The following is a 14,725-nucleotide window of genomic DNA, read 5'->3' on the forward strand; positions in this document are numbered from 1 at the left end:
AAATATTCTTCCGCGGCGGCGTCCCACGTATTGGCAGTGCGTGTCCCATAGCGTGGCTAGCTCCTCTTTCGAAGCCCCATATACGGATTGATGTCGTTCCCTCGGTTGTTTCGGCCCTTCAATTAGCATACTCATTTGAATGTACTTCCTCTTCATGCACAACCAGGGGGGAGGTTGTACATCCACACAAACACGGGCCAGGTGCTATGCGTGCTGCTCGGCTGCCAAACGGATTGACTCCATCGGTGCTCGCGCCCAGCCTTATGTTCCTAGGATCGTCCCCAAATTCTGGGTACTCGAGGTCCAACGCATTCCACCGGCTAGCATCCGAAGGGTGTCTCAACATCCTGTCCTTTTTCTTTTTCTTCGGATCATCTCGCGTCATCTTCTCCCTTCCTCATCTCCGCGTGCCGCCGCATTAGCTTTGCTTGCTTAGGATCCGCGAAATACCGCTGCGACGAGGAGTGATTGGAAAGTACCACACCACCTTCCGAGGAGCTTTCTTCCCCTTCTTGTACCGACCGACGCCGCACTCCGGACATATGGTACACTCGCGTGCTCGTTCCGATAAATGATGCAATCGTTCAAGCACACATGGTATTTCACATGCGGTAAATCCAGAGGACACACGATTTTCTTGGCCTCCTCGATACTAGTCGGACACGTGTTACCTTTGGGAAGACGTTCCTGCCGTAATGACATGTTGTCGTTGAAGGATGTGTCGGTCATTTTGTGCTTTACCTTCATCTCCGGAGCCATGAGCGTTACTTTCAGGCGGGTATCCTCCGGCCTCGCATCCTTCATACAATGGAGTAACAGCGTCTACCTCCAGCTTGATCCATCTTGGCTTTCTCTCGGGCGGCAGCTCTTGCGTTACTCGTCCGCTTGAGAAGCAGCTCTTGAAGATAAGGGTCCTCGCACTCAGTCCATCGACGATGGTTCATCGTCTTCATCTTCATGATCGTCATGATGACCTCCATCTTGATCTTCCTCATCATCAGGTCCAGGATCTCCTACATTGTGGTCATCATCATCTCCGGGATCTTCTACATCCCGATCATGCCCGAGATCTTCTACATCCCGATCACCTCGGCCTTCCTTACTTCTTGTTGAATTCCCATGGACAAATTCATAATCATCTTCGTCGCCTTCCCACCGATAGCCATCCATGAAACCACGCATGAGAAGGTGGTCCCGCACCATATCGGCTTTAGGGTCCATAAGGCTCGTTAGCTTGCATCTTCGACACGGACACCTTATCTCCTTTTGGTTATTTCTAATCATCTCGTCTGTCGCGGCTTTCAAAAACCTAGCCACAACGCCTTCGCTCATCATGCGGACCATGGTCGCCTGCGGATATAGAGAAAATGGATATCTTAGCATACCAAAAGAAAATTTTGGCATGACCTTCCCTAAAAATAGGACATGTATATGCGTAGTATGCCCAACATTCGCCGAAACGGAAATGAATCAACGTTTCGGCAAAATATTGGCAACTCCATCGCATTTCAAATCCCCGCAAACAAAAACACATGCAACACATGTGTGGAGGCTTCGCATATACAACACACATGTGGATCCGGAGGCTTCGCATACAACACACATGCACGTACGTGACGCTTTCGCGCATGCGCACGTACACATGATATCATCGAGCTTCGCACATAACATATGTGCATGACGTGTGTGCAAGACGATCGGAACCGTTCACACACAAAGCATAAAACCAACAAAGTTACCGATACGGCGAGACCTAGAGTGTTGGATGAGGTAAAAAGTTGAGATTGAGTAGGGTATTGAGCTAAGAAAGCTTCACCATTAGTTACCTATGAAGAAAATTAAGTTTACCAAGTTAATTTTGGTGAATGAAGAGGTGAAAATGAGGTGGGAAGGAGGGGCAACACGACCAGATCCAGATTTGGTGGGAGGTGGTGGTGGAAGAGTGTTTGGGGAAAGTGGGTGGCACATGTGAGTGGAGGGTGAAAAGCGGAAATGGTCCCAGTGTTAGCAGTGGCGCACCACCTAGCCGTGCGCCACTGCTAGGGTGACATAGCAATGGCGCATCGCTAAGTGGTGCGCCACCGCTCACCCGTTACCTGTAAACCCACGCCCTGCCCAACTTAGCAGTGGCGCACCATGTCGGCGGTGCGCCATACCTAGTAGTGGCGCACCAAGCAAGTGCGCCATTGCTAAAGCCCTCATCTCTAAAGGGCCCCGGCCACCTCCTAGCAATGGCGCACCACAAAGACATGCGCTATAAGTAAGCCATGTAGCAGTGGCGCACCATGGAGACGTGCGCCACTATTAGTTTTGGGTGGGAGCTGGCCTCCCGCCAGAATTAGTAATGGCGCACCACAAACGAGGTGCGCCACTACTACATTTGTAACAGTGGCCCACCATTTTGTGGTGCGCCACTGCTAAGTAGTAGTGGCGCACGGCCATCATGGTGCGCCACTGAAGTCAACCTTACGGCTAGGCCTTTTCCTAGTAGTGTGGCGAAGCTTTGTGTAATTTTCCCACCATATCGAGACCCCATTGAGCAAAAGGCCAAGATAAGGGTATTGGCATTAATTCTGCTGCCAGAGAGTGAGGTTTTGCGGCAAATCTCTGACATGCGTCACAAGTTCGCACTATTTCCTTCGCGTCCTCAATCGCTGTCAACCAGTAGAATCCTGCTCGAAAAACCTTGGCTGCAATAGCTCGACTGCTTGCGTGATGACCACATACTCCTTCGTGTACGTCCTTCAGAATTATCATTCCTTCTTCGGGTGTAACGCACCTTTGTAACACGCCCGAGATACTTCGCTTGTACAACTCCCCTTTGACCACCGTGAAAGCTTTGGATCGCCTAATAACTCGCCTTGCTTCAACCGGATCGTCGGGTATTGTTTTTCTTAGGATGTATGATATGTACGCCTGCATCCATGGGATTTGCACCATCAGTACTAGCTCCTGTTCCTCTTCTTCTTCTTCCAATGCTTCTTTCGCAGCCCCCGAGGGTTTCTCGTTCTTCTCCTTTTTTGTTAATTTCTTCGGCTTCATAGATCTTTCTGTTATCTCTTCCCAGAACACACCTGGGGGAATCGCGAGGCACTGCGACCCGATGTTTGCAAGAACATCGGCTTCATCATTGCTCAACCTGCTGATATGGTTTACTTCGCATCCGTCAAATAGTTTCTCCAGCTCATTATACATCTCTTTGTACGCCACCATGCTATCATTGACCGCATCACATTGGTTCATGACTTGCTGAGCTACCAATTGTGAGTCGCCAAATATTTTTAGTTGAGTTGCGCCGCAGGCTTTCGCCATTTTCATCCCATGTATAAGGGCTTCATATTCTGCCTCATTATTAGATGCGTTTGGGAACGTCATCCGCAGGACCTATTTCAATTTGTCGCCTTCAGGTGATATGAGTATTACCCCTGCTGCAGCTCCTTCTAACCTTTTGGACCCGTCGAAGTTCATAGTCCAGGTTCTCGATAAATCCGGAGGTCCTGTGTTTTGCAACTCCATCCACTCTGCGATGAAGTCTGGTAGAATTTGTGACTTTATTGCCTTTCTTTTTTCATACGTGATGTCCCGAGGAGAAATTTCTATCCCCCAAAGGGAGACACGGCCTGTAGCTTCTGGATTATTGAGTATGTTGGATAAAGGCGCCTCATTGACCACTATTATCGAATGAGCCGAAAAATAGTGGCGCAATTTTCTTGCGGTTGTGAATACTCCATATGCTAGCTTTTGGTACTGCGGGTACCTCTATTTTGAAGGCGATAATACTTCGCTGATGAAATATACTGGCCTCTGCACTCCATGGAGTTTTCCTTCTTCTTCTCTTTCGACAACTAGCGCCGTGCTGACCACCTGAGGTGTAGCCGCAATATATAACAGGAGCGGTTCTTTCTCTTTTGGCGCCACTAGAATTGGTGGTGTCGAAATTTTCCGTTTGAGGTCCTCGAAGGCCCTATCTGCATCTTCGTTCCACTGGAACTTCTCTCCTTGTTTGATTAAGGCGTAGAATGGTAGCACCTTTTCTCCCAGCCTGGCGATGAATCTTCTTAAAGCTGCGACTCGCCCAGTTAACTGTTGTATTTCCTTCAACTTTGTTGGCTTCCTCATTGTTACGATTGCTTGGATTTTTTCGGGATTTGCTTCAATCCCTCTCGCTGAAACTAGGAACCCGAGAAGTTCTCCTGCAGGGACGCCGAAAGAACATTTTGTCGGATTCAACTTGAGACAAAATTTCTCGAGGTTGTCGAAAGTTTCCTTCAAGTCCTCGATTAATGTTGCCCCCTTTTTTGATGTGATGACGACGTCGTCGATGTACACTTGTACATTTTTCCCAATCTGTGTTGCTAGGCACTTCTGCATCATCCGTTGATATGTTGCTCCCGCGTTTTTCAACCCGAAGGGCATTGTTTTGTAACAAAATACGCCATACGGTGTGATGAACGCTGTTTTGGCTTCGTCGTCTTCTTTTAATCTGATCTGGTTGTAACTAGAATATGCGTCCAAGAAGGAAAGACATTCACATCCTGCCGTGGAGTCGATAATCTGATCGATCCTTGGGAGGGGAAAGTGATCCTTTGGACAATGTTTATTGAGGCACGTAAAGTCGACACACATGCGAAGGACTTTCGTGTTTTTCTTCGGCACCATCACTCGGGTTAGCTACCCAAGTGGCCTCGTAGATATCTCTTTGATGAAACCAGCTACTCTAAGTCGATCAATTTCTCGACAAGCATGGCTTTGCGGTTTGGTTCCAAAAACGCCGCAAAGGTTGCTTGATTGGTCTCGCAATAGGATCCAAGTTTAGGTGGTGCTCGGCAAGTTCCCTGGGTACTCCCGGCATGTCAGCCGGACACCATGCGAAGATTTTCCAGTGCTCACGGAGGAACTCGACGAGCGCGCTTTCCTATGCGAGGTCCATGTTTGTTGCGATGGACGTCGTTTTCTTCGGATCTGTCGGGTGAATATGCACTTCCTTAGAATCTTTTGCGGTATTGAAAGTTGATTCCTTGCTGGGCCTCCCTACGTCTGGCAGCACATCATAATCAGTCATGAGCCTTGACGCTGCGTACTCCGCTCGCATCCCGAAAGTTTCGATAGTCGATGAAAATCTTTGTCGCATTTATCGGCCAGCGTGAAGCTTCCTTTGACTCGTGATTGGTCCCTTAGGTCCAGGTAACCTCCAAAGCAAGTACGTGTAATGTGGTACCGCCATAAACCCGGCATATGCTGGTCGCCCCAACAAAGCGTGATATCGCGACGAGAAATCCACAACTTCGAATTCCAACCTTTCTATCCCGTAGTTTTCTCGGGTCCCAAACCGAACGTCGAGATTGATCCTCCCCGTGGGTAACTTGGCTTCTCCGGTGTGATGCCGTGGAAACGTGTGTCGGTTGGTTTCAAATTTGCGAGGGAAATATTCATCTTCCTTAGCGTATCTCGCGTACATAAGGTTTAAACTGCTGCCGCCATCTATGAATACTCGAGATACATCGAATCCCGCAATTACCGCCGGTAAGATCGGTGCTGACCGCCCGGTCGAGGAACTTGCTCGTGGATGATCAGCTATTGTGAAGCCAATATCTTGCCCCGACTCGCTTAAGGTACTCGATCGTTGGTGGTGGCATCTTCTCTCGCCATAAACACCTGTCGCGAGATTACTTTCCGAGCTCTATTGGATGGCCTTCCTTTCGAATCATCGAGACCGCTCCGTTAGAGTTAGGATCGACATAGGGCGGTGGAGCAGGTGCTGCCGCTATTCCGAGCCGATGTCGATTTTCATCTCGTAATCGCGGGAGGAGGTGGCAAGTGAATCTCACTCCTAGGTCCTTGAGGATTTCCGTGCGCCGCCCGAGCATTTGCATGTCCCGCCCATCTTAACATTGCCTGGAAATTTCGGCAATCTTTTTGCAAGTGTCCCGACTGTCTTTTTCCATTGCTATCGAGAAAGAAATGCATCTGACACGGCCCGTTCATCATCTCTTCGGGAGACACAAAAGGTCTCTGGAACCTTGGCCCGCTATTTTGCCTGTTATCTCTATTGTCGCCTTGCTGTGCATTACTTCTCTGGTAGTCATCTCTACTGTTTCCTCCATTGTTTCCCCGAAAGCCAGCCGATATTTGGCCAGGTGCATCGTAACTTGAAAATTGACGGGGAAATCGACGTCTATTTTGAAAATTTCGACTGCGATCTTCCTCTGGGGACCTATGTCGTTTGTTATGTACCACATCTTCACCATTTTCCCATCTGTTTGCTATCTCCATTAAAGCTGATACGGTTCTTGGGTTTGTCCTCCCCAAGTCCTCCACGAAATCTCCTCGTCGAACTCCTGCAACAAATGCATCTATCGCTCTTTCGTCAGATATATTTTCTGCCGAGTTTTTGATGATGTTCCACCTTTGGATGTACTTCCTCATTGATTCATCATGCTTTTGTCGACATGACCTCAACTCTTCTAGTGTCGCAGGTTTTTTGCAGGTTGACCGGAAATTCTTGATAAACACGTCCTCAAAACTTTCCCAGCTGTCGATGGAACCTGGGGGAAGCTTCTTTATCCATGATCTGGCGGCTCCGCTCAGATGTATCTGGATGCTTTGCATGGCTGTCGCTCTGGTCCCGCCTATCAATTTTACTGTCTCGAGGTAATCGACTAGCCAATCCTCAGGGTCTTGCAGTCCATCGAATTTCTTGAAACTATCGGGTAGCTTGAATCCTGATGGAACTCGAGTTTTTCGGACCCGTCGTGTGAAACATGGAAGTCCACACATGTCCTCTTCAGCAAGTTCTGGTGAATGCCGACGTTCCCTTCTTTCTTGTCGCGCTCTATCAACTCCGGCCCGAGTTGTTGTGTCCCCGGCTCCACTTGCTCTTGGTGGATCTTGCATTGCTGCGGTAGGTCTCGGACTATTTTGCCTTGCGGCTCCTTCCGGGAGGTGTAGCCGTGAACGCTGCTCCCATGGCTCCACATCCTCGCCATGGCCATGTTGTACAACGCTTCTCTTGGATCTCCGGGAGGTGGCCTGGACGCTAAGATGAAAGCTTGTGTCGCCATGTATCCCGCTTCCGGTGTTTTTGGGATAATATTCCCCTCGTGTCGATTGACATAAAGGACATGTCGAGGTTTTGGATTAGAGTCTCTCTTTCAGCTTCCGGTATATTTTGCAGCCGAGATCTTGCTCTCCTCCGAGCTTCTCTATGACTATCTCCCGAAGTTTCTGATTGTCGACTTAATTCCGCTCGTCGCCTGCTTGATGCGGAAGATGCCTCCTTCTTCTGTTCAAAGCAGCTGTCTGTTTTTCCAACTCTCTTCCAGCTCGGGCGCGTCTATATTGATAAGCTTGCAGCTCTTCGACCGTAGCAGCTTGTTTCCATTGGTTCGTAGCCATCCAAAGCTTTCGCAGCTCTATCCCAGTGCTGCTTGTGGAAGTTGAACTCGACACGTGGTGTGGGCCCGACATATTTAGTGCCCAAACCTCTCCTTAGATCCGAGGGATCGACATAGGGGTTTCCCAAATCGTCGAAAGCCTCTCGATGTTTCCTCTTGATCGCGACTTGCTTCTCCAATGGCATAAACTTGGTGATATTTTGGAGTTTTCACTTTGCTTGGTTTGGTGACACCATCATAGAGATTGGTGAAGACCTTCCCAATAGAGATGGATTTGTCGATGAAGTCGAAGCTGTCGGTGTCGCTCGAATCATCGCTTATATAGGAGTCCGCCGATGACTCGAAGGACATGTCGCTGAAGATTTTGGTGAGTTTTTCACTTGCCCTGCTGCCGATGAAGCGTGGCGACGAAATCTCCTTGTCGCTTGAATCGATGTATGATACTGAGTTTGAGAAATCAGGACCAACCGCCGATAATCCCGACGAGATCGGAACTTCGAGACGATACGATCCTTCTTTCTCGACGCGGAAGTGTAATTTTGCAAACGTCATCTTCATGGGCTCCTCCAGATACGCATATGCATCCAAACGGGAGGGCGGGTGAGGAATAAAATCAACGAGACCAGTTTCGATCTGTTTACCTCTGTCCATGATGTTGCTTGCTACTGATGAAGTCGACGATCTTGAACGTGCCATCGAGATCAGCTCCTTGTCGCCTCTAGTCCCCATAGACGGCGCCAATTGACAAGGTATTAACTTGTCAATGCCTACGGATTGTAGACTAGGGTTTAGTTGGATGTAGAGGGCAAGTAGATCTCGAGGTTTCAGCCGAAAAGTACTCGACGAATATAAAACTAAGGTTGTGTTGATAGTAGATTCGATGCTTTCTGTGTCCCTCGACTCCCCCTTATATAGGAGGCGGAGCCGAGGGATTCTTATTATACAAGTTACAGAGTCCGGGAAGGTTTCTAACTCCTCCCGCAAGATTACAAATAATGCTTCCTATTACAACTCTAGCTTTCCTTAACAATATCTTGGGCTTCCGAGTCTTCTTATTCTTCGGGTAGTGGGCCTTCAGTAAACCCCGGGTACTATCATCGGCAGGCCCATTGGGGATGCCTATGTCACCGGAGATCAGCAGGTTCGCCGGAGAGGGGGGAGGCGAGGTGGGGAGCCATTCCTCCGCCCCGCTTTTGTGTATAATTAGATTATCAATTCATTTTTAGAGCAAGACTCTGCTCATATTGTCATTGGGAAGTACTTAGGGGTAAAAAACATCGTCCTCGGATTCGAGAAGAACGCGCGGAGAAGAAGCGGATTCGAATCGCACGCAGAGAAGTGGCCGAGGGACGAGGGTTTTCTCTGTTCCTGATTTTGGGGAAATGGTGGGGCGAGGCAGGCGGAGCCGCCCACGACACTTCCTTCAACTTCCGTACACGCACATGACAGTACTACATACACGACGGTAAAAAAATTGTACAACAAATCAGGGGCCATATGAGCATGTACGTATCTGTTAGAATGGTAAAATTACGATCTTGCCCCTGCTTCCGATACAGGTATTCTGTCGGTTAATTGCTATGGCACTAAAAAATGAGCGAATTAATGATTTGTTCAGAAGAAACAACCTAATATCAGGTTGCATATAAACATGTTAGGTACTGATGGGTTTCTCGTAGGCCTATTATTGCAAGTTTATGAGTTTTGACTTGCATAATTTTTTCATTGTGGGGGTATTATTGCACGTTGAAACAGGTATAGAGCCACAATAAACTTGTGATTAATGGTTATCATTGTTAGCTCCAGCAATCCAGAAGTAATACCATTTCTGTGCCTGGCCCTTGTAGTTCGTTCCCCATCTAGCATTCAGTTTTTTTCGATAAAGGGCACTTTATTACTCAAAAGTTTTAAGCATTACACTCAGACTCTGCATAACTAGGATGCGATGCACACAGTCGTTCAAGAATCCAGTATCAAAAAATAAAGGAAATGAAAACGAAAGGAAAAAAGCCAACTAATCTAAGCTCAATTGGCTTCGATCCTACAACTATGCAGCCACCCATGTTGGGAAATAAACTCCTTGGTCATATTCTCTACCCGTGTAGACACCTCCGTAAAGAGGTTACGTCCCTCTAAACGTTGAAGCGGCGACCATGAATGGAGCAAAGCTATACACCGATAAATGACCTGCATTATAGAAAAAAATTGTCATTAAAAACATTGTCATTTCTACATAGCCAAAGCGACCATGCAACCGCAATCGCTCCCACTCTGATAATCGTTTTGTACCTAGAGTCCATCCCATTTAGCCAATTGTCAAATGTTTGCAATACTACGGGGTGGGTACAAGGTAGAACATATCTAAATGATTGACCATATAGATCTAGCAACCCAACAATTGAATAAAAGGTGTTTTATCGTCTGTTCTTCATGATAGGACACGCATTTCGTACAGCCCTGCTAGTTGCGTTTTATTAGGTTATCTTTAGTAAGAATCACACCTCGATAAATATACCATGCAAAGACCTTTATTTTCAGAGATATCTTCATCTTCCAGATAGATTTATTATTTAAGACCGGTTGAGTTGGTATGCATAATTCTTTGTATATGGAGCTTACCGAGAATACAACATTCTTGGTAAGACTCCAACGAAATTCATCAGTCCCCTAAAACAACTAGATTAAATCTAACCACTGAAGCAGTTCATTCCAAGCATCTAATCGGGGGCCAATAAGATCACGTCTGAACGTCATAGAGGGAGGAGAAGATTCCATCACCTTCTGTAAGGTATCCCCCTTATGAAAAACAATATTGTACAAGGCTGGATACTGTTCACGAATAGTGGTTGTTCCCAACCATCTATCCTCCCAAAACCGTATCTCCGCCCCATTACTAATGGAGAAGGAACCAAATGGTAAAAAGTGCTTTTTAATTGTCATAATGCTTGCCCAGAATGGTTTCCAAAGAACCTGAGAGATCGCCTTTGAACCTACATATTTTTTCAGCGGTAGTTGTTGCCAAACACCATCCTCTGTTAACAACCTGGCCAGCCATTTACCTAGCAAGTCCATGTTTTTAACTTCAAGATCATGAACACCAAGTCCACCTTGATCTTTTGGATGGCAAACAACACGCCATTTTTTCAACCGGTATTTTTTATTCTCACTATCCCCTTGCCAAAAGAATATTGATCGAAAATAATCCAATCTATGCAAGACTCTTGTGGGTAACTGGAATAAGGAAAACATATACATTACCATATTCGTAAGTAGTGAATTTATGAGAACTAATCTTTCCCCAAGGGATAGTAGTTAGTTTTCCTTTCCAACTACTAAGACGTTTTTGAAGTCTTTCTTCAACAGTTTTACAATCAGCCAACATAAGTCTCCGGTAGTGGATCGTAATACCAAGATAGCTGATTGGAAAGCAACCAATCCCACATCAGAATAACTCAGCATAAAGTTTGGCAACATATTTGGCTTCACCAAAACAGAACAATTCACTTTTATGGAAATTACTTTTAAGACCCGACAACTGCTCGAATGCTGAAACGGTTAACTTCAGATTTCGTGAATTATGTCATCGGCATACTGAAGAATGGACAAGCCCCCATCAACCAAATGGGGAACTACACCTTCAATTTTCCATTGACCTTAGCTCGCTCAGTTATAATTGCAAGCATATCCGCGACAATGTTAAAAAGCATTGGGGATAGGGATCACCTTGCCTCAATCCTTTTTTTGTCTGGAAGTATTTACCAATATCATCATTGACCTTAATGGCAACACTAACACAAAAAACAAAGTTATTAATTAGAGCGCTCCACTTGTCAGAAAAACCTTTCATCATAATGATGGGATTCGTAGCATAGAAAACAAAAAAATTCTTACCGCAAGAACGAATAACAAGCCAAGATGCAATCTAGAAGATGGTAGCAACGAGAAGATCATGAGACTAACCCTCGAAGATTTCCAAAGCCTACGAGATTAGATCTTGTTGTTGCTGTAGTCGATCACTTGCCGCTTTCGAAAGCGCGTAGAAGATCTTGACGGTGCCACAGTCGGGCAACACCTCCGTACTCGGTAACACGTACGGTGTTGATGACGACGTCCTTCTCCCCGTTCCAGCGGGCAGCAGAAGTAGGAGATCCTCCTCGGAATCCCGACAGCATGACGGCGTGGTGGCGGTGGTGGTGGAGAACTCTGGCAGGGCTTCGCCTAGGCGCTGTGGGAGGTGTACGAGGAGGGAGGTGTGCTAGGGTTTGGGAGAGAGAGGGGGGCTAGGGCGCCGGCCAGGGGGGCTCTAGGTGGTGCGGCCAAGGCTTGGGTTGCCCCCTCCCTCTCCTCCTCATTATATAGGTGGAACCCCAAGGGTTTGCCCAAAGTCTTCGAATAAGACCCCAATTCAAAAATTGCCTTATGGACGAAACCTAGAGGGACAGGGACTCTCTCCTTCCCCCTTTCTTTGGCCGGCCAAAGAGGTGGAGTCCTCCATGGACTCCACCCTCCCACTTGGTTAGCTGGTTGGGTTTTGTGGAGTCCAACCGGGACTCCACCTTCCATGGTGATTTCATCCGGAAGGTTCTAGAACATTCTAGCGCCTTCCATAAATGCACCGAATCATTTCCAAACTTGGAAAGTGACTTCCTATATATGAATCTTATTCTTCGGACCATTCCGGACCTCCTCGTGATGTCCTGGATCCCATCCGAGACTCCGAACAAACATTCGAACTCCATTCCATATTCAATATCTACTTATAACGACATCAAACCTTAAGTGTGTCACCCTACGGTTCGTGAACTATGCGGAAAATGGTCGAGACTCCTCTCCGACCAATAACCAATAGCGGTACCTGGAGATCCATAATGGCTCCCACACATTCAACGATAACTTAGTGATCGATTGAACCATTTACATACGATACCGATTCCCTTTGTCACACGATATTTTACTTGTCCGAGGTTTGATCATCGGTATCTCCATACCTCGTTCAACCTCATCTCCGACAAGTACTCTTTAGTCGTACCGTGGCATGTCATCTCTTGTGAACTATTCACATGCTTGCAAGCTAATCAGACGACATTCCACCGAGAGCGCCCAGAGTATATCTATCTGTCATCGGGATGGACAAATCCCACTCTTGATCCATATACCTCAACTCATACTTTCCGAATACTTAATTCCACCTTTATAACCACCCATTTACGCAGTGGCGTTTGATGTAATCAAAGTACCCTTCCGGTATAAGTGATTTACATGATCTCATGGTCGAAGGACTAGGTAACTATGTATCGAAAGCTTAGAGCAAATTGAACTTAATGGCGTGATCTTATGCTACGCTTATTTGGATGTGTCCATTATATCATTCATCTAATGACATAACCTTGTTATTAATAACATCCAATGTTCATGATCATGAAACTATGATCATCTATTAATCAACAAGCTAGTTATACAAGAGGCTTACTAGGGACTCCTTGTTGTTTACATAACACACATGTATCAATGTTTCGGTTAATACAATTATAGCATGGTATGCAAACATTTATCATAAACATAAAGATATATAATAACCACTTTATTATTGCCTCTTGGGCATATCTCCAACAGTCTCCCACTTGCACTAGAGTCAATAATCTAGTTTACATTTGTAAAGATATAACACCTTGGCCTTCTGGTGCTTATCATGTTTTGCTCACGGGAGAGGTTTTAGTCAACGGATCTGACACGCTCAGAAACGTATGTATTTTGAAATTCATTTGCGTCTTCACGCATAACTCATTTTCCAAATTAGTCGGCATTAATCGTATATATGTTCGGTCTTCTGATGGAACCTTAATTCCGCGGTCTGAAATATGTCACTAATATTGTCACACACAATATAGCTTCAAAGTTCTGACACTATCGGAACTACACCAAGTTCTCAAAGAACTTATCGACTTAACATCCTCAATCATTGTCAAAAACAATGATATACTCTGCCTTCTTCTGTAGAATCCGTCACAATATTTAGAACTCATCTAAATCTAACATAGACATCTTCTAGCTCATTGTGCTACCTTTTAATCAACACTTAGCCTAATTGAGATTGAAATTTTATTTTTATATTTGACCAAACTAATATCGATGCAACACCTTACAGCGATTTGTTTGTCATTACCCCATATAAAACTAATATCCATGGTTGTTCTAAAGCACTTAGGAATATTCTTACTGTTGTCCAACGATCATCATATGAATCATTCTGGTGTATGCTCCTAACTCTTTAGAGCACAGGACATCTGATTGTGTACATTTTATTCGTGATCTAAAATCACTCATGTGTTTTTTACTCATCAAGTGTCAAATACACTCAAGTCTTGTTAAACCTTCACATGAAAAGAACACCTTCTTAATATTTTATATTGAACTACTTCAATATTCATTCTATGTACTTTAACTTAAACTTATTATGTGTTTCAATCTATTTTCATAGATCTTGACACTAAATATGTTTTAGTTCATATCCTTACATTAAAGTTTAATTCTCAATGAAACCTTTTTAATCAAGTATATAACTACATCATTTATAACCAACTATATGTCATCTACATAAAGTATTATAAATATGTCTCAGCGCTCCCACTTAATTTCTTGCAAATGCAAGCTTCTTCATCGTTTCTGATGAAATCAAAAACTCTTTGACTATTTCATCCGGTGAAGATTCCAACTCCGCGATACTCACTTCATCCAATTGAAGTTCGTATACCTATCTAGTATTCCACGGACCAGCAAAAACTCTTGGTTGTATCGTGTATACACCTTTAATACACACTTCTGTTAAGTAATGTATTTTGATATCCTACTAGAATATCTCATAAAAGAAATATGTAGCGATTACTAGAATAATCCACATAGACTATAAGCATCATTACGGAAGATCTAATCTTATCGTAGTCAACTCTTTGAACTTTGTCGTAAACAATCTTTCGACAATTCGAGCTTCTTCAAGGATATTCCATCCAAGTCCATCAATTTTATAGATCCATCTACTTTCAAAAAGTATTCACCTATCTTGTATTTCATGGCGCATAGCCATTTCAACGGAGTCAGGGCCCATCATAACTTCTTTGTATGTAGTTGGTTTATCATTGTTCAAAATCAATCCTTTGTCCACAAATCATTTATTTGATCACAAAGTAAACCATACCTACAAGGTTCAATAGGTACTTCGATCTCCATGGCTAAAACACTTTGTAGTCATGGGAGCTATGATCGTCGTGGCCGCTTCCGGAACCATTTCCGATGCTACGCTACTCTGATCATTATGCTCAGGTTCATAAACCTTA

The sequence above is a fragment of the Lolium rigidum genome, chromosome 7 (assembly GCF_022539505.1).
Source record: "Lolium rigidum isolate FL_2022 chromosome 7, APGP_CSIRO_Lrig_0.1, whole genome shotgun sequence".
NCBI lineage: Eukaryota > Viridiplantae > Streptophyta > Magnoliopsida > Poales > Poaceae > Lolium > Lolium rigidum.